General features: G+C 44.8%; 1 protein-coding gene across 2 annotated transcripts in view; it reads left to right on the top strand.

Annotated features, from left to right (window-relative positions):
• Nucleotides 1-24,214, top strand: part of LOC310990925 (tetratricopeptide repeat protein 28-like) — a 172,072-nt gene that overhangs the window by 79,917 nt on the left and 67,941 nt on the right. The gene's annotated exons all lie outside the window — the stretch shown is intronic.

Genomic DNA, 24,214 nt, shown 5'->3' with positions numbered 1-24,214 from the left:
ATCATGTCCTGGAAATTGAGCCCGAGGAAGACTGCTGAGCTTGGATTTTACTCGGCTCTCCCCCTCCCCTCCCCTCTTCCCCCCTTCTCTGCACTCTCTCGTGCTATCTCTCCCCCCCCTCTTCTTTCTCACACCCTCACATCATTCTGCCTCTTTATCTCAGTCCAATCTGTAATTCCCCCTTTCTCCATCCATATCTGCGCCCTCTTTTATTACTTTCCTTCTCTTTGCTTTCTGTTTTATTTCTCCCACTCTATTTCTCTCCTCTACGCTCTTTCTGTCCCTCTCTCTCTCTCTCTCTCTCTCTCCTTCTCTCTCCCTCTCTCCCACTGGTATTTCACCATTAACTAGTGAGCCAGAGAGGAGTGCCCCCTCTCCTCTACGCTGGATTGTTTGCTCTCAGACAAAGAAGTGGATTTTCAATTAAATTGGCTGTCATTAGAAAGACGGCGACGCTCTGCCGTTCCAGCGCCGTTTGCAGCATGGGCAAGCCTCCGCACACGCTTTGATGATGGCTCATTTTACTCCAACGTTGTTCCCCCCTTCTCCCTGATCCTGTGTGAGACACTCGAGCTCCTACGTCTAAAGTCCATACATCTCACAGGCAGAGGGGGTTTTGGGGCTCCAGCAGACCTGCTTATACAGTAATATCGGCCTCCACACACAGTCATAAGGTGGAAGGCTGCTAGGTGTTAAGATGCTGACTGAACCAGAGACCCCCCTGTCTGGTAATTGCATCGACTTAATAGTTCCAAGAATGCTATCTCCACATGACAGGTGGTCACGAGATGTGGTGGGATAAATCGCCGCATAAATTATCCGCATTGGTTGGAATTGCAGTTTTGCTGAAAAAGGGGGGAAGTGCCGGCATTTCAGAGGGAGCGGCGACGATAAGCAAACTGGAAAAGAAATGTGATGGGAGAGGTGGTAGAGTAGAGGGGACTTAACCATGACACAGGGGGAAGCAGGGCTTTGAATGGTCGAAGCCACAATGCATTGTGGGCAGTTGTTATCTTTCAATACAAAAACACAAATGATTCAGGTCTGGGTGAATGAGTTTGAAGAGCAGGAACACAAGGGCCCGGGGACAGACGGCATACAGATTACATGCGTGTCTATCCTCCAGGGTGTGAAGAATACGCTTTTTTCTACAACACGGTATTTTCATACATATTTGATCCTCTCCTGGCTGTGATTACCACTCACCACATTGTCAATCCTCATCTCCCTCCACTTCCAGTCTGTCCCCCTCCCCTGTACACGTGTGTGTTGGGCTTGTTTGTGTGCCTATATATGCGCACATTGTGGGGAGAAGGGGGCCAGTTTTATTAGATTTGGCAGAGGCAGCACAATTTGTCTGACATGTTGAGGGAGAAGATTAGAGGGGGGAAACACAAAATGTATTCAGTATTACACTCCCATCTCACAGCTGTAGCAATTGATTTTTTTAAAAGTACACATCGGAGTGCCTGGGCTGCTGATAGCTGAGAGGGAGGTGTGGAGAAACTGCCATTATCAGGCCAAAGACTCCGATTCACACATGTAAAAATTCAGAATGAAAAGAGGATAAACAGCAATAATCTGTTTCTGCGGACGGAAGCGTGTCTAAAGTCATTTGGGGGGGAAGCCGCTGTGTATGAATTTCTCCACTGCTCTGGCTCATTGTCCTTTTCTACATGGCTCGGCCTAAGCCTGCCCTCTGGGTCAGATTACTCACAAAATGCCTCACAGCCTTCTCAGGATTCCCCTAGTCTGAGCTTATCATTCTCCCACACATTCAGCAACTCCACTGGAAAAGCGAGGGCCCAGTCTCAGCGTGAGGGCACATCACGTCTGCCAATTGACCAAACACCGAACGGCTCGGACAACGAAAACGAGAGTGAGAAATGCGTTCATCAGCAGCGGACTGCTAATATTGGATTGGTCAAGCACCTGGAAAAAAAGCTCCTGGACAGCAGAGAGGCAGCTGCAGCAGACAGAAGTCAGACAGGTTGAGATATCTCTATATTCCTCTGCTGAATAAACAGAGGGCATGTTAACATTCTTACAGCTCCTTGGCCATTGATGAGGGTGAACTTTAAATGAAAGCACCAGTCAATGTCAGCCAGTTAATGCCGTCCTTTGGCAATAAATGGTTTCTTAATGGTTAGTCAATTTTCCCACTTTTGCGCGTAGTCTCATATGAAATGATTAGTGATGCATGGCTGTGTTAGGAGAGGGAACATCAATCAAGCCTGAGAGAAAGGATGGCTAATGACACATGTGTCTGAGAGGGAGGCCCGAGGGGGTGGTGGGTGGCGACGGTGGTGCCGTAGCTGCCTCTCACTCTCACAGATGTATTTTTGTCCTCTTTGTTCTCTCTTCTTATCTCACAACTTGTAATTATTAGTTGATTGCGCAGATCTTACTCAAAAAACTAATAAGTGCTTCTTATTAAAAATAGATTGTTGAGATTCAACAGGAATACTTTTGGACTTTTTTTGGATACTGTTTGTCACGCAAAAGAACACACAAAAGAATCTCCCTGGTTTTGCATTCGTGTTGTTGGTCAGGTAAACACGTGCATCTGTGCTCCAGAGTGTGTGTCTGTTCTGCAGCAGCTGATGTAATGTCAGCCTGATGTTTTTACGAGTCCCCTCCGCTCCATGTGTGGAGCTTCTCTGACGTCAGCATGTGGCGCGCTGTGAACCGTGAAGCCCCACGTATCATGTGAGTGTAGGAACAGAAGAAACTCTCTCTTTGATCAGTCTGGAAAACTCAACCCAGCATCCATCATACTGTGCCAGGTTGTGGGAACGCTTTCACACAGTATTTACCTTGATGGGGAATTGAAACTGACTTGGTAGAGGAACGTGACCCTCCTGGGGTTTAGAACAAAGTGCTTGTGTTAGTAAACAGATGCATAAATTGCATTCTTCTGAGCCGTGAGTAACAGCTCGCAGACTTGCACAGCCTGTGAGCGGGGGTGTATAATTTCAGCATCCCTCGAGCTTCCCGAGGCTTTGGTTAAACATTCCGGAAATACCATCCTGGCGATCCGTCTTCAGCCACCAAGCCGAGGAGTGGCTTCCTGCTCCCTCTCCTCTTGAGGTCTGGTGATGTATGTACAGTTCCCTCATGGGACTGTCACATCAGCTGGCACGTTGTGCTCCATCCATCTGCTCGCACGTTTTCTTCTCTTGTCTTATTTATAGCCGTCACTCAGTATATCCAACCCATGTTTCTCTTTCTATGGAGTCGAGAACAAGTTGGTGTTGTTTTGTTGCCTTGTGACACAGGCAGTTCAGACTGGACTAACATTTTCTGATTACACATGCTGTTTTTTTTAAGAGCACTGCGTTTCATTAAAGCCTGGCTGTGGAGGCTGAATAGTTGTGTCATTGTGTGGCAGTCCAGCACCAATTGGAAGGTAAGCAACTTCTTAGAAGTTGCACATTCAAGATGATGCATGGAGGGAGTGCGTCATGTCATTTCTATCATCAGTTTCTATCTAATATTTGACTACTTTCGGGGAGCCAAATAATACAGTAGTGAAAAACATGCTAGGTGAAGCTCTGAATGTAGCTAAATCAGAATTGGGAAATTCCCATTTTTTTCAGTCGTGTAAAACATCGTAATACATAGTAGTGGGGAAAAAAACCAACGTTCAATTAAAAGAGCCTACTACACAGTCAGGTTTGTGCTAATTGAATGATAACCTGGATTAACTGGGTTTGGATAACAGAAAATCATGTCATGTGCTAACTGCCCACTGCCAATTGCCCTCAAGCTGAAGTACATGTCACACTTTATATACATTGGTTGAAATCATAACATGGTATCGGCGTAATGCTAACTCAATTATGCCCCTTTATTCTTCTGAGCCCCGAGCTTAACCTTATCTTAGATGGCCATGAACCATAACTGATATAATCATAGCAGTCCCTGTGTGGATGTGTTACCAGCACATTATCAGACCTAGTAAATCAGTTTATGGATTAATCAAATTTAGCCCCCTCATCTTTAAATAGCTGCCCCCTCCCCCCTCCCCTCCCCTCCTCCTCCACAGCGTCCCTCTTGCAGTAGAATCAGCTGAGCGCTGTGCCCATTCCAAGAGCATTCAGGTGTGGCTCCACCTCCGCACTCTGTTAATAAGGACGTAATGGCTCCATATCTGCTCCCAGGCCAAATGAATTGAATCAGTTCCACAGTGTGATTAAGAATGTGGAGCCGGTGGCCTGGGTGTCTTGCACGCGGCTGCGCTGGTGCTCCAGTTTTGCCTTAGCTGTCCAAGTTTAGGGGGAGAGGTCTCGGCCCGTCCTCGCCGGATGCCTGAAGCACCTGCTGCTACACACCTGATCAAAGCTGCTCAGTGGGAGCGATGACTGCTGCAGGTTTAGCAGAGTTTGGAGGGAAATCCTTCAGCTTTCCAGTCTTTTTTTTATATGGAAGAGCCTTTGAACTGGTGACACCAGCATTTGAGCAGTGAAGTAATTACATCCCTATTGTCTTTTGAGGGAATATATAATATAAAACAAATCTTTGACCTGCGCTTATGTATTTTTAACACCTAGCCTACATAAATTAAAGTCAACATCAATAACCTCTCTTCTGATTCACATCTCAAGTATTAAAGGAGCCATCACCTCTTGTCTTTTTACATTTTAATGATAAAGCATATATACATAAAAAGAACAAAGGGTGCGTACAAAGCAGTGGCATACAGTACAGCTAGCCACCTAATTAAGTATCTCTGTAGCCAACAGCCATAGATAATGAAGAAAGCGGGGGTTGGTGGGAATTGGTTTGACAGCCTTTTTCTCACTCTCCGCACTCCTCATGGTCCTGTGTAAATACCATTGAGATAAATTAGCACCACTGATAAAAACAGACCTGCTTCACAAAAGACACCGTAAGTGATGGTAATTGTCTTTCTCAGATTACATTTTCAACCTTTGCACTCATTTCTTCCTTCCCCCGTGTGCGAGCACCACATCTCTTAAGCACAGTAGCACTGAGCTGACAGGTTGTGTTATTCAGATACACTGTTACTTTGTGGTACTTAAGAGCCACTTTCTCTCTTGTTCCTTTGACTGGCTGTCAAACACTTCAGTGCAACTGATGGAAAGAGTCGTCAGCCGCTGTCAGAGCGGCCCTGCACTGTGGACAAATATGACAAACACCTTGGTGCTTTCATCCTGTTTGAATTGCACATTCCCACCCCCAACTTCACTCCTAACTCCTCCCAACAGTAATTTATACTCAATGCATCCAAAATCCTGGCTGGCATTGATGCAGCCAGAATATCATATACTGACGCAGGTGCAACGTTCGCAGTAAACTATGTGCAACGCCGTGTTCTGTTTGAGGAAAACAAAGCTGTGCGAATGTTCATGAAGACAAAGTAAAGTGATGGATACAATAAGGCAGAGAGATGTAGGGGTGGGTGAAAAGATAAAGCAAGTGTGAGCGAGGGAGGGACCGAGAGAGGGAGCAGAGAGCGAGAGATGAATAACTGTTTGACAGGTGGAATGAAAAAGCCGCAGAGGGGTGTTTGGAGCGGTGCGAGGAGTGTGTGCGGTGTGGTGTGGCGCAGCGCAGCGTTTGGGTCATACATCACACTAATACAGCAGGAGGACATAGCCTAGCACAGCGCTATGCAGAGCAGGAGGAGAATAATGTGCTGCGCTTGCACCCGCTCAATCTGATTGAAACACACAGCACAGGGGCTACATTTACTCACCCCCCACAAGCACACTTTATAAATCTAGTCTTGGCCCCCGTATATATTCTCCCAGATAATCCCGGAAACAGAAACACAAAACAGACACATGGGTTCTCCATCATGGTGGGAGGAAGGCCCTGCAGCATTATGTGTGTGTCAACCAGCTACAGTACATGTGGCTGTGTAGAGCTTGCCACTTTGCCGCAGCCAGAAACATTAAAGAACAGCGATTATGGCGAATGAATGGAAAGGTGTGCAATTAAAAAAGCATTAGGTTGCCATTAGAAAAAAAAAAAGATTCATATAAGATGTTGATCAGGAGTGTTTATTAATGTATGAATAAAGAGAATACGGGGTGATTGTGCCCTATAGTGACATGCTAATTAATCTTATCTCTGTTTAAATGTAAGAGTCACATATTGTGTGTAGAATCTTCTAAGATGCTGGACACGAGGTTATTATTGCAAATGACTGTGGTGTAAATGTTTTATGTTTCTCAATGTAATCTAACCTTCACTTAACTGAGCCTGGCTCTGTGCTCTGCTCTCTGCCAGCCTTTGATCACTGAGGCAAGATTCAAAGCAGTTCTGATGAGAGCTCACAGCCTCTGTCTCTGCTTCTACTGACATTTACATTATCCAGCCTGGTCTTTCCACAGCCCTGATAATTAGCTTCATCACTGCAGTGCTGTGTAGAGAAAAAAAAAAGAAGAAAAAAAGAAAAGAAAAAGGAAGAATAACGGTATCACCTCTGCTCTGGAAGGATGCTACAGCAGCTACATGTTATCAGGCAGCTTTGTCACCTGAACTCCATGAACCAGGCAGGTGACGGCCCAGGTGCCAATCACACCTAACGACGTGCAGCAGACAGCCAGACGCTGATGTGATTTTCTCGTGACTCGTGTTACTTTGCAAAAATGTATTTAATTGGCTGAGGATTCAGGTTCTCAGCTGCTTACAGCATCATTAGCACAGAGGCTGCGCTGCTTTGCATTTTCGTCACCTCTCACCTCCTTCGGGGAGGCGTGTGTGCTGTTAGGTGCAGGGCTGGATTTGGACTCTTTGCTGTTGTGCCACTCTGACCTCAGGAGGCGCTTAATTACGGTTGAGGGCCAGCCAGATGATCACACCTACAAAAGCCACACGCAGCGGTGATGATGAGGAACGTTTAGATAGCCCCCCACCCCCCACCCCCCACCCCTACGTCCTGCTGCGCTCTCTCACCTCCTGGCAATGGAGCTGATTGAATAGAGCCATCACTGATGTGGGTGGGCTACTGGGGACATCAAGGTCTTCCTCGGAAAGAGAATTGGATTCCCTTCACTAATAAGGATTTGTTCACATGGGAGTTAAAAATGGATAGAGGTTGTCTTTGAAAGGTGTGCCTGTAGGGGTTTTATACGGGGTTGGGGGTAATGGTAGTGGTTGATAGGTTGAGATATGGCAGTGGATCCCACTGTTGACTAGGATGCTATTTTCATTATTGTCCTGGTCTCGTCTTGGGCTGTGTTCATTAGAGTTCAAGGGTTGGTGTGCACCAACTTTCACAGAGGTTGAAATTGGGGTTTCAAGGGGTATGAGAGGGCCCCTCAGGCGGTGAACTGGTCCTTTGGAGCATTGTGGTATTTGACAGGGCAGCTGTAATTGCTCCTCAGAGACCAAGAAGAGTCAGCATCATCAAAACGAGCACTTCTGAAAGGGATTCACTCCCAAAAGGAAAGAAATGTTGCATGGGAGGAGGAGGGAGCCCCCGAAGAGAGCAAGTCAGGAAAAGACATTTATTCATTTTGTGTTAATAACTTTTATATCTGCGGAGAAATTACCACAGATGTCTTCCTTAGGTCCTTTGGGGCATTGAAATCTCTTGCCCCTTGACTGCCACGTCCTTTTCCTCTCACCAATCTTTTTTTTTTTTTTTTCCCTCAAATTTATTTTCTTTTCATTTGTGTCAATGGTTGTGTTTTGAAAAACATGAGACTGAGGCCAAGCCTTGAGGTCCCCCAGGGCCAGCGCTGAGGCTCTCTTTCAGCATGCGGCATGATGTTCAAAGGCTCCTCCAGTTTTTTAGCCCAGTTGAAAGCCAAGTGTTTAGGGTGATTCACAGTAATGGCCGTATCCTTTGCTGCGCCGGGTCATGCGAGCGGCTTGGGTCATGAGCAGACGAGGGGGGTTTTGGACGAAGCTGTTTGAGGATAACTAGCCTGTAATAGCCATATTCACATCTGCTGCAAGGAGATAGTAGTCGTGGTGTAGCACTTGGACTCTGCCTTTGTGTGTGAGGTTTGTCTGGGGGGCTGTGATAAATATACCTCTGTAATTGACCAGGGTGTCAGAAACCACTGTATTTTTTGTTTGTTTGTCTGGATACAGCGGATGTTGGTTTATGACCGAAGGGCAGAGACAGCTGCAGAAACCGTGTGGCAGCATCTGCTCTTTTATAACTCTGCCTCACTCTGTGTGTGTGTGTGTGTATGAGTGTATGAGTGTGGGTCTGCGCGCGCACGCATATGCGGAGGTGCAGGGTGCGCATTATCCAGGTCAGGTGGGTCACAACTGGAGTGATGGGTGTGTTTTTGATGGCTGACCTAACTTCCTCACCCTTCACCTGCCTCCTCCCTCTTCCATCCTTCACCTCAGCTGAGCATGATGTATCGCTGTGTGTCCCCCAAGAATATAGTATCACAGTTTAATCCTATCAGCTGGCAATTAGTCCACCACCTCCACCCTGTGTAATACAGATATATTTGCATTAATAAGGCCGGAACGTCATGGCTGACTGCCCGCAGAAAAGATCTCCTCTCCATAAACAATAGCTGGCGTTCCCCTTGGGTGGGACCCAGTTGTTGACCCATGATGAACTCCTGACCAGAGCTGCCATGTCCTCCCGACTTGGTGCAGTGACACTCTGGATTGTGACCAACAGACAGCGAGCGCCAGAGACAGACTGACAGTTTGACCCGAACACACTGGAATGCAAACAGGGGGGATCTATAGAGATTATACTGCCTCCCTTTTTTAAATAGCCTCAGTCCTTCAGTCAGCCCCGCTACAGAGGCCTGGTCAAAGAGATAGGTGCCTTTTTTTTCATTTCATGTTGAAAAAACTTAGTTTCACTGGAACTGATTTGTCGTCACAAGCAAATTATTTTCTTTCTTTTTTCATATTTTCTTCTTTTTTATTTTTTTTAGGTTCTACTTTTGCTGGGGCTCAAACAGAGTGCAGTGGTGAAAGATATACTGTTGGCCCTAATCTTATCCTTTCTTTTGTGTGTATGCAGTCCCAAACCGGCTGCCTCTTAACTACCTTTGCCCCTTATCCTTTCATTCTCTCTCACCCCCTCGCTCCCTTTCCTCCCCTCTCCCCTTACCTCCCCTACTGCCACAATGAGATGGTTTAATGGAAATTATTCTGAAATGGAAAGAAACGAAAAGTCCAGGGTTCACTGGCTCTTTGTCAAACCATATCTGTTCAAGTCAGAGGAGGCATAGCAGCAACTGGGGCACACATCTCTTAACTTTGCTGAAAGGCCATTTGTTATTTAGGCAGTGTAAGCACTGTATTTCTTTTGCTTGCAGTCTTTTACGACTGTAGCACTTTCTTCCCCTTGAACAATCAGAACCAGTGACCAGAGTTCATATACTTTATTCCTTATTTTACTTTCTTCCAAACATCACTCTGACTTTGGGGTTTGTGGGGGATTTATTTCCTCTGAGGTCCTCTGTTTGAGGTTACAGAGCGTCATCGTATTGAACAGGAACACATCACTGAAATCCATTAATCACCAGTGGCAGATCAAAGTGTCTCTGGGCGACATGATGTTTATACAAAGGTGCCTTTTTGATTTACTTCAGCGTCACCGTCTCTTCTCTATGTGACTTTGCATGTCTGTTTAAGTTCTAGGTTGTGTTAATAAAACCGTAGCTAAGCCAGGGTCGCAGAGTAAAAGCTTGTGATTTATTCCCAGCTGTCACTGATACTTCTCTTTTTCACCTATTCATTTTCATTTAAACTCAAATGTATGAAGAGGTCAGAACTTTGACGCTCCGTTGCCTTTTATAGGCAGCGAGTCAGTGTATTTGCTAAATTGTGCTCATATTTGGAGAGACAAGGCCAGTCCTCTGTGACAAACACTTTGTGTAAATGGAAATTAGAGATCCGCCGTATTTGTTCCGCATATATCCTCAGTGGTACAAGACATTAAAACGTCCTTCCGAAAATCCCTCCTGTTCCTCGCCGTCCCCGTTCATTCACAGGTTGCCGTGCAGCGTGGGGCTTCTCTGTAAGCCTTGGTGTCACTCTCCCAGAGCCTCATAACAGCAAAGAGAGGAGGAGGGATTTGTCTTCCTTTCCCTTTTACTTATCTCTTTTGTTTGTCCTGGTTTCCATAGATGAGCAGCAGCCCTTCATTCTCTTCTCAAGCGAAACTAAGTGCTGCCGCTACTCTCGACCTGCCAGCTCCAAATTGGCAGCCTGACCTTCTTTTTCTTCCTCGGGGCGTCTGCACAAAGCCATACCTCTACCATTGGGAAAAAAAATGCAATTAAGAGGTGACATAAACACTGAGCACCCGTTGTAGCCGTGCCCAGGAAGAGGGAGGGGGGTACGGCAGCCGCCAGTGTGACATGCATGCAGAAGATACTGGTCTATTAATTGGACTTTACACATTGCAGAGTGACACAGGGGTGGAGAGCCTCAATAGGGAACAGTGGATGTGACTCAGCTTCACTGAATGAGCATTGACAGGAGAGTGGTGTCAGACTTTGCTCTGGCTGGTGTATATGCATTAAGTGCGGCTGCTCTTTGACCTGTGTTTTGATTTGTTGTACGCAATTATCACCTAATGTTTCTGCACTGGTGTCAAAACACGTTATCCGACGCAGGGATGCACCGTAAGCAATGTTCAACCTCCTTGAAATGATATAACCTGTTAGAAAATGCCACCGAACACAATTTCACAGTTTTAATATAATAATTTGCAATTTCCTGGCTTCACTGCAGGATGAGACAAAAGATGTAGAGCATGTAAACAGAACCTGTTCTTACAACAAAAAGAAAATATAAAGGCCTTTTGTATCTCCTGTTTTCAAATAATTGAAAGTATAAAGACATTGTTGCAAATATAAATTATACTCTATGAAAACACAATACTTTTTTCTTTTTTTTTTGCAATGTGATATAAGAATACCTTGCAGCTTTAATTTTTAATAGAGGAAGCCCATTAGAAAGAGGAATGAGGGAGACTGGTGCTTAATTGCCAGCTAAGGTGTGTGACATTTGGAGCAGCACATTGAATCTGGCCCAAAGTCCAAAAGGTGTTGTGAAGGACTGAGTAATTACTCTGGTCTCTCCAGGCAACGGTTTTAATAAGACAACGCACACACATACAACACACACATGCACATAAAATGTCCAGACAAGTTACACAAATTGTTATAGATTTTGTTTGTTTATGTCTGTGTGCTTTTTGTGTTTGTGCGCTTGATGCAGATGTGAGGGTTTGATTTGGATGAATGCTCCATGGGTGGCTTCGTACTCTCTGCAAGCAGTGGTCAACTATGATCTTTTACCTTTCCATTCCACATGCTTGAAGTCGTGGTTTTCATTTCCACGGAGTAAAGAAAACAACATAAAACCTCATGTTAAGTAATGTTTATGTAGGCAGCTATTAGTCATAGTTCCAGTGTTTCAAACTGTGGTCCTGAGCTAACATTTGTTTTTATCTGTATGACTTAAAGTTCTTAGCATCTATGAATCTGTCGTATGGGCTATTGCTGTATATGAGCATATCGTGGTATGACCTCTCTGAGAGTGATCAGGAGTGATCTATCTGCTTGGTTAGCCTTGTAAACAGCAAGCCGCTCCACCATGTCTGTGCTTACCATGTTTGTACAGCAGATGAGTGGTTCCCTGGCCCTCTCCTCCAGGGTTGTTTAGCTTTCAGACCCCTGACAGAGGAAAGGAAAACTCCCTTGAGGGAACATGAAGCACTACAGGTTGAATGAAATTCTCTCTGAACACTCCAAAGCTCTCTTCATCTCCACAGGCTCTGGGGAAAAAAGCAGCAGAAAAATGTTTAAAACAGGATGCTTAATCCAGCAGCATAGAAAAAGCATAGTAGCATAGAGTTTTTACCCAAGAGAGAAAACACTTTAAAAGAGGCCTGGCATGATAGGCCGGCATAATGAGCCACCACTGGCTGATATTAGAAAGTTTATTCATAGAGTAGCACTAGAAGATGGCTTAGTGCAGGATGTTATCTTAATGCCACAACATGATAAATGATACAGGAGGGGTAGTGTTATAGGAAGTAGTTAGAAAATGTGTAGGAACATATTTCCCACCACAGAGAGCTGTACTGTAACATATTTTACAGAAGAGTAAAGGAGTTAAATAAAAATGAAACGGTGACACTGCGCTCCTACTGAGCTCTTGCTGTCTTGTGTATAAAAACTACAAACTGCAGGGAAACAGAACCAAATGCAGCCGATGTGGCAACGTGAGACCCCTTGCTCATCTTTTATAATTATCTTGGTGAGCATGATCCAATATGCTTCAATATCTGTATTGTAGTTAAGTAATAGGACATCACTCACGCACAGTGCCATCTAATGATAAGTTATGAGAGTGAGACCTCCCTAAATGGTCCAGAGGGTCTACAGTATGTGTGTGTGTGTGTTTAAGTTATGGCAGGGTCTCAAACAGGGTCTAGTGGCTCAGTAAATGATGATGGTGGGGGTTGGCTACACCGACTGGGGTCATCACTCCCTGGGTAGCCTGATAGGTAATTCATACACCCTGGCTATATAAGGGGGGGTCAGTACCTCTTCACCATTCATCATGCCACAGACCCCCGCAACCCTACTGGCTTGTTCTCAGGCAAACTGTTGCATCAATACAGAGAGGCGAGAAGAGCTGTGTGTGTGTGTGTGTGTGTGTGTGTGTGTGTGTGTGTGAAGGCACAATGCCCTCAGTATTTAGCTGCAGCCAGATAATCGTTCCTCTTATTAGCCAAACTGTGTCCTCGAGGTGCCGCGCCGCGCCGCCGAGCTGTGAGTGTGGAGCGGCAGGTCCGGACAATATGCTAATTTAAATTTGCAGGTTTGGGTGTTGTTCATTTGCAAAGTGGTGTTGCGGACCTGCACCTTGCTCGGGGTAATCATTAGCACGAGAGGAGGATTTAGTATTCTGCTCAGCTGAGGCGCTGACATAGATAGGTCCCCGGATTCTGTTTCTATTAGTGTCCAGGCCTGCGGCTGCACAGCCAACACTTCAATGAGTGCTTTCTCAACGCATGGCCATTTCTCTGCTGCAGCTGCTGCCCTTCTAACTCTCTTGCTTAGGGATAGAAATATGACACTGGAGAACACCCATAGTATTGTTACGCCTTACCCCTCTGTCTTTTTTTCTTCTTTACTCCCCACGATTTCACATCCAATTTTCCCTTCACCCAGTGACGCCCATTCCCCTAAGACCCCCAGGTACTGCAGGAGCACCAGACTCCCCTGTGAATGTGTGTGTGTGTGTGTGTGTGTGTGTGTGTGTGTGTGTGTGTGTGCTCTTATTGATCAGGGTTGTGTTTCTGTGGTTCTAGGCTCCTGCTGCTGTTATCACTGCAGTGTGGAGGATGGGGAGGGAGGAGGCAGCGTGGTTCACAGCACTTAGAGCTTCAGGGCAGTGTGTACGTGTGTGTGTGGTGTGTGATCTAATGGGATTTACAGTATGCACAGTCCAAGTTTTTTTCTCTTAGCTTTTATATTTGCAACAAGACCAACAATTTAGACAATTAAACCATAATTATGGTCTGTTTGGTCTGACAGCTGGATAACTGTCCAGCAGGAGAAAGGTAAAGGGAGAATGCAGGAGGCATTAACAGTGGGTATACGCAGGATTTGCAATCACTGTAATCACAAGTAGGAGTAGGGTGTCTAATGTGATAAAAACAAGTCCATTTTTAGATTTGTCTCTCAATTAGAGACTGTTTTCTGAGCAATTAAAATATGATGAATACAAGATTGGATTTAAGGATGCTGCTAAATTGCAAAAAAAATAAGTGGAGGGACTGGTTAAATAGAATGACGAGGGATGTGTAAGAGACCTGCTGCAGCAGATGCAACTCCGTCATTTCACTTAGACCAAAGTGAAGGTGAAAGAAGGAGAGTTTTACCTTCTTCTCCCCCCATTCCTACCTCTTTCATCCACAGTTCCCCTTTACTGTAGTTCTCTGCTCAGTGGGTGTGGATAGGACTCTTATGATGGATTGCTCCACTGGTGCTCTTGAGTGCATGCATGTGAATAAATGGCTGCAGTGTGTGCATGTTCCTCCATTCCCTCCCTCTTTCATCCATATTCCTTGCCCCCTCCTCCCCTTTTTTTCTCCCCAAAGTTCTCCTTGCCCCTCTCCTCCATCCTTTTCTCTCACTTCAGCTGTTTTCGACACGTGCGCAGGAATGTATGCTGTGACACGGATATATTCACATGTGGCCAAACGCATAGAGGCGTATAGCACTCAGGGCGCCAGTCCTCCGTGGCCACAGTGATTAATTACTTTTAACAAAGCAAACATAGTCTTGCTTGTCCGGATCAATCTTTTTCCCTGTCTTGGTGCGAGCCGCTGTCACCAGTAATTGCCAAATTCTGTGTAGTATGAAATGAGGGCCACTTTCACCTCTCCCTGGTCCTAAGCTAACCATAGCCTCAAATTTCTACGCCTGTAGCTCCCACTCTCTTAGCTCCCATGGCTCCTCTTGCTCCTCATCTCTTCTTTCCCCTGTGTTTCCATCTTTTTTTCTTTTTTTCCCCCTGTAATGCAACACTTTCTTTGGGAAGTGATATTGCTCTGGAATACAGCTGAGATGGACAGTCATGTCATCTCATTGGAACTGGTGTTTAGCAGCTGCCATATGCTTTAAAACCAGTACATACAAAAATCAACCATCAAGCCTCTTGCCATCCGTGCATACTAATTGGCATCGCTCTGCCAAGCTGATCAAACAACATTAATCTATTTGTAGTATATGTTTGTTTCTAAATGAGAAAATTAATACATTCCGCTACTATAGCCAGCTGGGTGCAGTGAGCCCCATTGATTGTTGGCACCCACAGTAGTATGACTCATAGCTCTGAGCAAGTGTCTTTATTTGTCTTGCCGTGTGTATATGTGCGTGTTTGCATGCCTGAGTGTCTTCTGGCGGAGGATTACTTTTATGTAGAGACTGGTGGCCAGATGACAATATTCAGGGTTTTATTTTCTTTGTTTATTTTTTTCCCCCAAACATATGAAGTATCCACAGGTGGTGAGAAAACCTGTTCCCTTCATCTTATTACCGGACAGGCCATCGAGTCACGCAGCATGCACAGAGATAGATATCAAAGCCAGGGAAATGCAGCTAACGTGATTAGCAGGCGGACACAATTAATGATGCATGGTGATGGCCAAAGAACGCTGAGGGAACTTGCTGTTTAATGAGCTAACACAGAGGCTGTGCAGATGTGTTACAGGACCACTCAGTGTTATCAGAGGCGGACACCTCCTTTCAGTAGAACTCTGCTAATTAGCCTTATTATGGGAGTCGACTGTCAGGATTTCACTCTAAAATAGTGAGTACTTGTTGCTAAAATGTGCATTAGCAGTGCTGCGCTTGTTAAAATGTGCAGCACCATGCATGTTTTTTTTTCCACCCCTCTGTGGGTGTGATACATCTCCATGAAAATGGTACTACGCTTCAGCTCAACTACATCTGGGATTGTCCGATAATTCTCAATAGGAAATCTGGCCTGAAAACTACTCTCCTCATTAATAATGAAAAATTCACACCGGTCCACCCATAATCTTGATTTTTTTTTTAGCCTCTGAAATTTCCCCTGGACGAGTAATGTGCCGGAGCATGTCATATATATGATAAGCAGAGGAGCTTGTCGACGAGGGACTCATCACACACTTAAATTGGTGCGGCATGGAGTTCATATTGCAGTGTGGCCGAGGGGGAATTAGCGAGTCTATATATAAACCCCCGCCGCATGTGTTGTGAATTAAAGTGCATTTATCTGGTAATCGCGGGGGAGATCTCTGCGTGCACAAGCATGGCAAAGCAGTGGTGCTGCAGCCACAACAGCCCCGTATACTGATACAGCTGCTGCACTGGGAGATGCGAAGGAGAAACAGGTCATACGCAATAAAGAGCTCTGATAGCCTGGATGGCAGTAGACATGTACAGCACACAGGGATGGAATAACAAGAGGCATCTCGGTGTCTCCTTCATGTGCTAACCTTTATCTCCCTGTCTCTCTCTCTCTTCCTCTGTCTTCCCACCTCCTCCTTGGTTTAAGTCTATGCCTCACCCTTTGAGCTCCATCACCATTGTCTTTCTTCACTCTGTCCTCTTCTCTCTTCAGTCCTCTCAGCCTCTCAGTGCCTTATCTGTGATTCAGCTTGCCTTTACTCAATCATGTATGACTCCTCACTAACAGTATCAAAAGCAAGAGGGGCTCATGCCATGCTTTTCATTAGAGCTCTCCATAAAGGCTGACTGTGCGTCTTTTGAAGTATTGCAGGGCAGCTTTGGAGAAGCCACACTGTCAGGCAGCCTGTGCTGCTGACTCTTATTTGATGAAGCAACTTCCCACTAAGGCCAGGCCAACCTAATGAACCCAGCACAAGTGCTGACACTGACAGGGAGCTCTGACTGCTGTGTGACAGTGAAATGGGGGTAATGACTTGTTAGGCTTAGACTCTCTCTGGGATCTTCAAACCAGTCTGAAAAAATCACTTCACACTTCAGAACATCCCAGTTTTCATTTTGCACAGGTAAAACAGTGAGTAGGATGTTTCGTTTTTGGCTGGACAGCTGGTCTAGTGCAATAATAGCAAATGTCTCTCACTGAGTCATCATAATCCCACCATTTATCAGCTGAATGCCATGTGACTTGGGTTTCACTATAATGGCTGTTGGGTAATTCAAAATTAAAGGGATATTTGCAGCCTGCAATGTCACCAACATGGAGTTTGGTTTGCTGAGACCATCTCTTGGTGTGAGGTTCAAGTCCATATTGCATTTCCCTTATGAACACTAAGCACTAAGGTTTGCTTTGCATTTCGTCATTGTGTTTTGCAAAAAGATTTGGTGTAATTTGGTCAAAGGAAGTTACTACAGCTTCATTGAAACTTAAACTGTTCTGAAATAATTTATTTGTGAGCGTAAAGAGTAGGAGAAGCAAACAGATGAGGGGCTGAAACTGGCTGACACAGGGCAGAATGCAAAATAGCCTACGATGTGGTCCACTAGCCATGTACTAGGTTTTGACCTCGTCTTGTTATTTGCTTTTTCTTTTACCGCAACAGCCTTTGTCTCCCCCTAGAAAGTCAATCTATCATTGTACATGGCAGAACGATGTGAGATGTGAAGCTCAGAGTGTCGTGCTTTGAAGAGGCGCTGAGAGAGGGTCAGTTGGACATGACTGCCCATCGTAATGCTTAATGGAGATGCTTGGTTTCACCATGTTCTGAACATGTGTCTCTCAGCTAGTGTTTACTAAGCGGAGGGTATTTTTCTGCCATGCTTGAGTTCACTGTCAAAGCCAATTAAGGGAGTACAAATGAAGATGGAGGATGTGGTGCCTCAGGCCAGGAGAGTACAACACCAGGGCCAAGTAGCCTCCTCTGTCATCACAGACCAGCTACACAGACCTAGGACACATATGGTCAGGGCTGCCTTTTTAATTGGTGTTGATTTAAAATATTCAGAACCTGAGGTTTAAATGAAATAAGTGAGTTTTAGCTCCAAAGAGAGCTCATTTGTTGCACTTTTGAATTAAATAGGTGTCATAATAATTGGTTAGAAGGGTAGAAAAGGCCATTAATATGTAAAAAATCGAACACAGATTGCAGCTCTACGCTTGACAACTCTTTTTGGTTGCAAAGAGTATACTCTATAAAAACGTAAGCCTTGTAGGTATTTTCTAATAAAAACCTTTTATGGCCACTGCTGGTCTGGTCTGGACAGAAAGCACTTGTACAGCCTAGAGTTTGCTCTCTTTTTCAGGTTCACCATCTGGCCTTGATTGATTAAAGCTCCTTTAAGTAATTAATGCCTACTTTAATTGAGAGTCAGCCCCTGTGGCTGTGGGGTTTCGTGCGCGATGCTCAGCCAGAGCAGAGCCGAGGATCTAGTTGAGAGGGGCACGGAAATCTGTTTAGCACCCTGACCCTCTCAGCCTCACATCTCAAGACTCTTTAAGATGCTAATAAGAATGCAAGTATGCTAGCCGCATCCATGTGACAAATCATGCTATAAATCATAGTGGTGGAGTGTGACATGGTTTTCCCAACATTGGAACGAGCCGCAGGCATGTTGCCGTTTTATCTGCCGGTTTATCACATTCCATTGGTCAATTTCCTTTGTGAAAAGCATCAGTTATGGTGGACATGCACGTAGCGGGAAGAAAATTGAATTCCCTCTGCCAAACAGTGTATTGTGACAGCATGTCACTGCACAACCCCACAGCTTGCCACTATTGTGCTGTTTCGTCTGTTTGTGATAAATGAGCAAATATCAGTTTTTCCCGTCTGTTTCACCGACTGTCAAAATAGATGTGCACCACACGACACTTCCCCGATCACAAGCCCTGACCTTCTTTATTGAAGCTTCTCTTTGTCTTTTAGTAATTGTTTTTAGAAAACGTTAAACCATCCCCCAGATGGATAATGTGAGACACAGTGAATACAGAGTGCTCAGCATTGATTCCACATACCTGACTATGACCTTTTCCAATCTGAAGTCCTGCGTTGGCTGCCAGTTTGATGTGAGCCGGCTAATCGATTCCTCGCAGCCGTGAGAGTCTACTACAATGTCTCTCACACTGAACACTCCACCCGGCAACCTGGATTATACCTGGGTCTTCTTGTCACCGCTCACTGAATAATGAAACATTTACCCTTTAATTGCCGGCTCCAGAAAGAATGATCAGTTTAATTTGCTCTCATTAAAGGCATCTAATCTAATGGGCTTATTAAGGGCTTTGGATAGAACAGCAATCACCAGAGTCTACAACGCCCTCAGGGAGGAATACATCAATGGATCATAAATATTTTACTGCGTCTACCTACATGGAGATTGTAAGTTGCCTCATTTTGACTTGCATAAGTGCTTAACATGCACCTTTGATGTGGCTTATGTTGTTAACATAAAATCACTGTAGACTTGACCACGGGTGTGCCATAAAAGCTCTCAGATAGTCAGCATATAGGACAAAACAAAACCCTGAAAAAGCAACATTTTTCATTGATTAGCCAGGTTTATGTAGAAATTTTTCACTGGCTGTGAGGCAAAATGAGGCTGTCACTATTTTTTTTTTCTCACTGACGCAACACATACACACAGATAAACATGCACTTGATCGATTCAGGTCAGGGTTATTTGCTGGTTTAGGGTTCGGTCTTATTAGATTGGGGAGATAGTAATAGACAGGCAGCTGTGTCATGATTATATCCCTGTGACCCCGGGGGCAGAGGTCTATGTTTGACCCAAGGCGATGGCTGCGATGCCCCCACCACTACCCCTGTGAGGACCGACCTCAGACCTCTTCAGTCCTGGGGGAGGAGATCTGTACCTGCAGGGAGATGATATAGAAACTCATGCAATTGGCTTCTGAAATAGATTTAATTAAGTACAGAGTCCATTGTGCCGTTCTTTGGCTCTCAGCTTGTCAAGTTGAAGGGCAGAAGGCCGAAAGCAGCAATCATTCCATTTCACTTTTTTTTTTTTGGTTGAGCTTTTCTGCCAGCTAATTTGTCATGGCCGACAGTTATCCCTGGATATTAAATTAAGCAGTTGACATTTTGTGTATCCTGCGAATCGACCGTGTCACCTTGAAAGTGTAGCGGTGGAGATGTGCAAGGGATGGCGGAGGCACATGTCTTAAACCCCCGGTCAACACATGACATTTCTGGGTCACATTGGAAACCAGGCAACAACACCTATAGTTCAAGAGCCAAGAAACAGGGAGGAAGAAAAGCAACAATCCCTTTGTTCCTGTCACACCATTAGTGCTAATCCCATCCCAGCGTCCGGCTCTATGTGGAAAGCTGATTTCAAATAATACATGTTTGTTTGAGACAGACGGGTGGTTTTCTTGAGGAGTTATTGACGTATTTTTCTTCAGCTTATATGTGTGTGGGTGTGTGTGTGTAGTGTATTTGCAGCCTGCTGTCCTTGTTTGATGGTCTGATTTGGGTTCCATTTTATCACCAGTGGGGGGTTCTTTTCAGAGTCGTTGTTTGGGCTCCGACCGCCCTGTGGGTGATCAGAAAGCATCTGCAGAAGGAGCATCCTAAACACGCTTATAGCAGCGATGGGCGTGGCACCGTCTTATACCGAGCTTACACTGCTTCTATTGATTTCCACATTTGAGAGCATCTCTATTATTGCTGATCACCGATCATGGCGCAGCAAGCCGCGCATAGGCTTTGGGCCACTGGAGCACAGCTGGAGCAGTCAGTTCAATGACAGGCTGCCTGCGCTGTGGGCGAGGAGTTATGCTGTTTGTTTAGAGAGACATCATTGTGGTGGAGATTTTACAACTCTGAATGTGTGGCAGAAAACAGCTTCAGCTGTCTGTAAATAACCTGACTACAGGGGCGGGTTTCCAGCTGCAGTGCCGTTGATACAAAGCATTAACAAAGTACCTCAGCAATTTGATTCCTTGCTGAAAATGACAGATCAGGGAGCGGATAAACAAATAGATTTGGCAGTCTTTGGTGAGCATTTTGTTTTGGAAGCACTTCATACAGCAACCAGTGGAAATGCACTACACTGTATGTAGAGTCTTGAAAATGTGCAACAATACAGTAGGTCTGTGTTTTCCAACCTTGGGGTCGGGACCCCATGTGGGGTCGCCTGGAATTCAAATGGGGTCACCTGAAAGGTCCAGTATTTGATTAAAAAAAAAATACTGATAAAAATATTTTTAAAACTTATTATTATTCATTTTAAAAATATGATTAAAAACACCACACACAATCCTAAACAACTATATTCTATACTTTCACTTTCTCAAATTTAAATCGAGTTCCAATAAAATGCAGCATACAAATATCTGAGCTGGTGCATCTTGATTGACGGGGTCGCCAGAAATTTGTGATGTCACAATGGGGTCATGAGCCAGAAAAGGTTGGGAACCACTGCAGTAGGTTGACCTGAGAAGGTTTTAGGAGCTTCGTACTATGACACACTATGTTCTGTATCCCGTTGATCACTCTTCAGTTTGCTGAAACAGCATGTCTAGCTTAGATACATTTTCAGTGAATTCTTCCTTTAAGCCTGTTAGGCTCAGCTCTCGAATGAGGACAGACAAGTGCAAACACAGACGTGCTCCCAGGGGCTGAGGACACCCATGGGGGTTACAGTGTACTGAGGAGGGGGCAAGGACATATGCCGGGGCATTAATCTGCTAATAGGAAAGGAGCCTCCAACAGCTGGTCTTGCGCCAAACTCCCAATCTTAATCTTGTCAACTTTCCGTTCAGCTGCTCTGACTGTGGGCCTAAGAGTGAACAACAGAGCTGTCACTGGAAGAAAATTGTCCATGTTTCATTGTAAGTGTCTTGTTAGAGAGAAAGTGAGCGTGTGCAACTGTGGAGCGTGCATGTGCTTCTTTGTGCGTATGTGTGCAGAGAGTGTCGAGTCCCCACAGTGTGTAGCACAATGTACCAGTGTGAATAACTTTTTTTTTTTTTTTGCATCATTTCCCTCTTCCTCCTAAGCATAAAAACATGAATATTTAAGACTACATCAAACAAGCGTTCATGAAATATTAAAATGTTCGAGAAACAAGAAAAGCTTTTATCCTCTCTCTTATTCGCATGTCTTTTCTAGCCTCTCTCTTTTGCTCCCTCTCTCTTATACTCACACACATACACACACACATACACGCACGCATACAAACGCAACACACATGCGCATTAGCACTCCCCTAGAATTTACCCACGGGTAAGAACGACAAACCTTCCCACTCGATCTGCTCTTCTGTGGTATCAGCACATTGCTGCATTAAATAGAGGAGGCAAAGATGCAGGAAGGTTCAATAATTTACCCCGGATAGAATTTCAGGCAAAACACAATTACTGTATCAGAAGTCTTGGTTTGTGCGTGTCATGTTGTACAAGATGCCTAACAGATGTGTCACAAATCAGGAGGGCCTGCGCTCTGTGAGAACTCTGCCTCTGGTGGAGTTATTCTCTAATGTGCATCCTGTTCAGGGAGGTGTTTTTTTTGGCTGAAAGATGAAGCACTGACTCGTACCAGTTTGGTTTGTGTATGTATGTATCGCCCGTATGTTGACAAGTTTATCTTTAGAGCCCTCTCTTTCCCTGTAATGCTCTCTCTCTTTCTCTGTGCGCCTGTACCGAACCTTCCTACCTCAGTTCTTCTCTCCATGTGGCTACGCTAGAGGCTGCTGTGCCAGTCACTGTAGCACCAGCTCTGAGCAGATGCTGTTGTGTTTTTAGAAAAGATCCTGTTAAGCGTGAATTAAAAAAAAAAAAAAAAAAAAATGTTGTGTAGGGGTAAAATCTTGCTCTCCCTTCACCCATAGTGCTTCATGCCGATAGCATAGCCAGTCTATTGGTGTTATTTCTTCAGTCTGGTCCTTGTATGTGCTCCCGGTGCTCGCTCATACTTAAATATGCCAGTCTCAGTTTATCTTGAGCCTCTCACCAGTATCACTGTCAGTTTTGTCCTGAATTAATATTCAGTGACTGTAATGTAAATTCAAGTGAACCCTCTGTTTTTATGAGCAGCGCCGGTTGAATTGACTTGTTGGATTATGCAAAAGCTGAGGTTGTATCTCGGGTGTGCGTGTGTGTGTGTGTCTTTGTGAAGCCACATGATGTGTTTTGAAGGCAGGGAGAGATTAATGGAAGAAAAAAAATCCTATAACGCTGTACGGCACATTGATTCTGTCATTTTTGCCGTGCCTCTTTCGTTTATGCATTTATTCTCGTGCTTGTGTTTGCAGTATTTTAATGCACTCGCCACACAGTTTAGTCTTTCAACCTTATGTAGGACAGCATAGGGTAAAATAAAAGGATTAAAGTGGATGCCAATGTTTTGTTTTGTTTTTCGTTTTTTTTTTTTTTTTTTTTTTTCTTGTCAAGGGAGCCGCGTTTTATTCATCTCGTCTCTCGTCTCTTTGTCTCAGTCAGGGCACGCCGCTTCAGACTAGGGAAGAAGGATCTCTGGGAGAGCGGTCATATTGTAGGCTAAATCTAATCAAAGGGAGAAATGCTTTTAAATGTCTTTTGTTCCCTTGGGCGAAACATTGGTGGGCCTCTTCTCTCCTGCCAGTGCGTCCTGCCCAAAACTCCAGCGCCACTAGATGCAATTAATATTGAGCGGATACCCAGGCCTGCACTCCGCTCATATAATAACAGCGTTAGAACAAAGGTTAATGCTTTGAATCTAATCTCTGTCCTCGTCATTTCCAATGGAGTTGTGATGGAAGTGAGAGGGAAGTAGAAATGTTGAAGGGGGGGGGGGGCAGTAGGTCTGGAGAGATTGGTAGTCAGTGGGGGGGCTCAGACGGAAGCAAAATTAATTACTGGTCTCTATAAATTCGATGTCATGTCTCATTTTCCCTAATCCTCCCTGCCTTTCTCACTTCCTAACGGTGCTAACAGAGAAGCTTGGGAAGACTAATGAAAAGGCCTCTTAGATGCTAATAGCAAATTAGCCCTTGTGTCACTTTTGGAAGCTGTGAGTGGAGTGACTGTGATTATACTCAGTCAGGCTGTGGCCAGACAGCAGCCTGGACTACTACTACTGCTGCTGCCACACACACACACACACACACACACACACACACACACACACACACACACACACACACACACACACACACACACACACACACACACACACATACAAAGTACATGGGAGAAGGAAAAGGTCAGGACTCTTAGAGATAGTATACATTTTAGACAGGCTGTTGTGTCTCTGCCTCACACAATGCTTATCCCTCGTTTCATTCCCCGTTCTTTGTTGCTGTAATTGTGTGTTTCTGACACACGAGCACAGATACAACTATTCAGAGAGACAGTTTTCTTTCTCTTGGGGGGATTTAGTGGTTTGGAGTATGACTAATGAGCTGGATCCAGTTCCATCTCTCTCTGCTGCTGTTTTTAGACTGGACCCGAGTCAGGTTTAACAACTCTCTGGGATTATTGTCTGATCAGGCCTTAGACACAAACATACTGAATCATAAACTTGCCTGGATGAAACATCTTTCTTTTTTTTTCAGCAGTGTCCAAACAGACATGTTGAAGAAAAATGAAAAAACAAAAAACAAAAAAAAAACACACTTATTGATGGAGCTTTGGATCAGAGAGACGGCGTCTGTTTTAGTTTTCAAACTGAAGAATGTTCCAAAACATTTTAGTCTCTCCCAGAAAGATACAGTATGTCAGCAGCAGCGTGCAGTTTATGTCTCAGTGGTGCTGAATTATCGTGCTCGCAAGAATG

This window comes from Trachurus trachurus (assembly GCF_905171665.1).
Source record: "Trachurus trachurus genome assembly, chromosome: 9".
NCBI classification, from domain to species: domain Eukaryota; kingdom Metazoa; phylum Chordata; class Actinopteri; order Carangiformes; family Carangidae; genus Trachurus; species Trachurus trachurus.
This window is presented reverse-complemented; position numbering and strand designations above follow the sequence as displayed.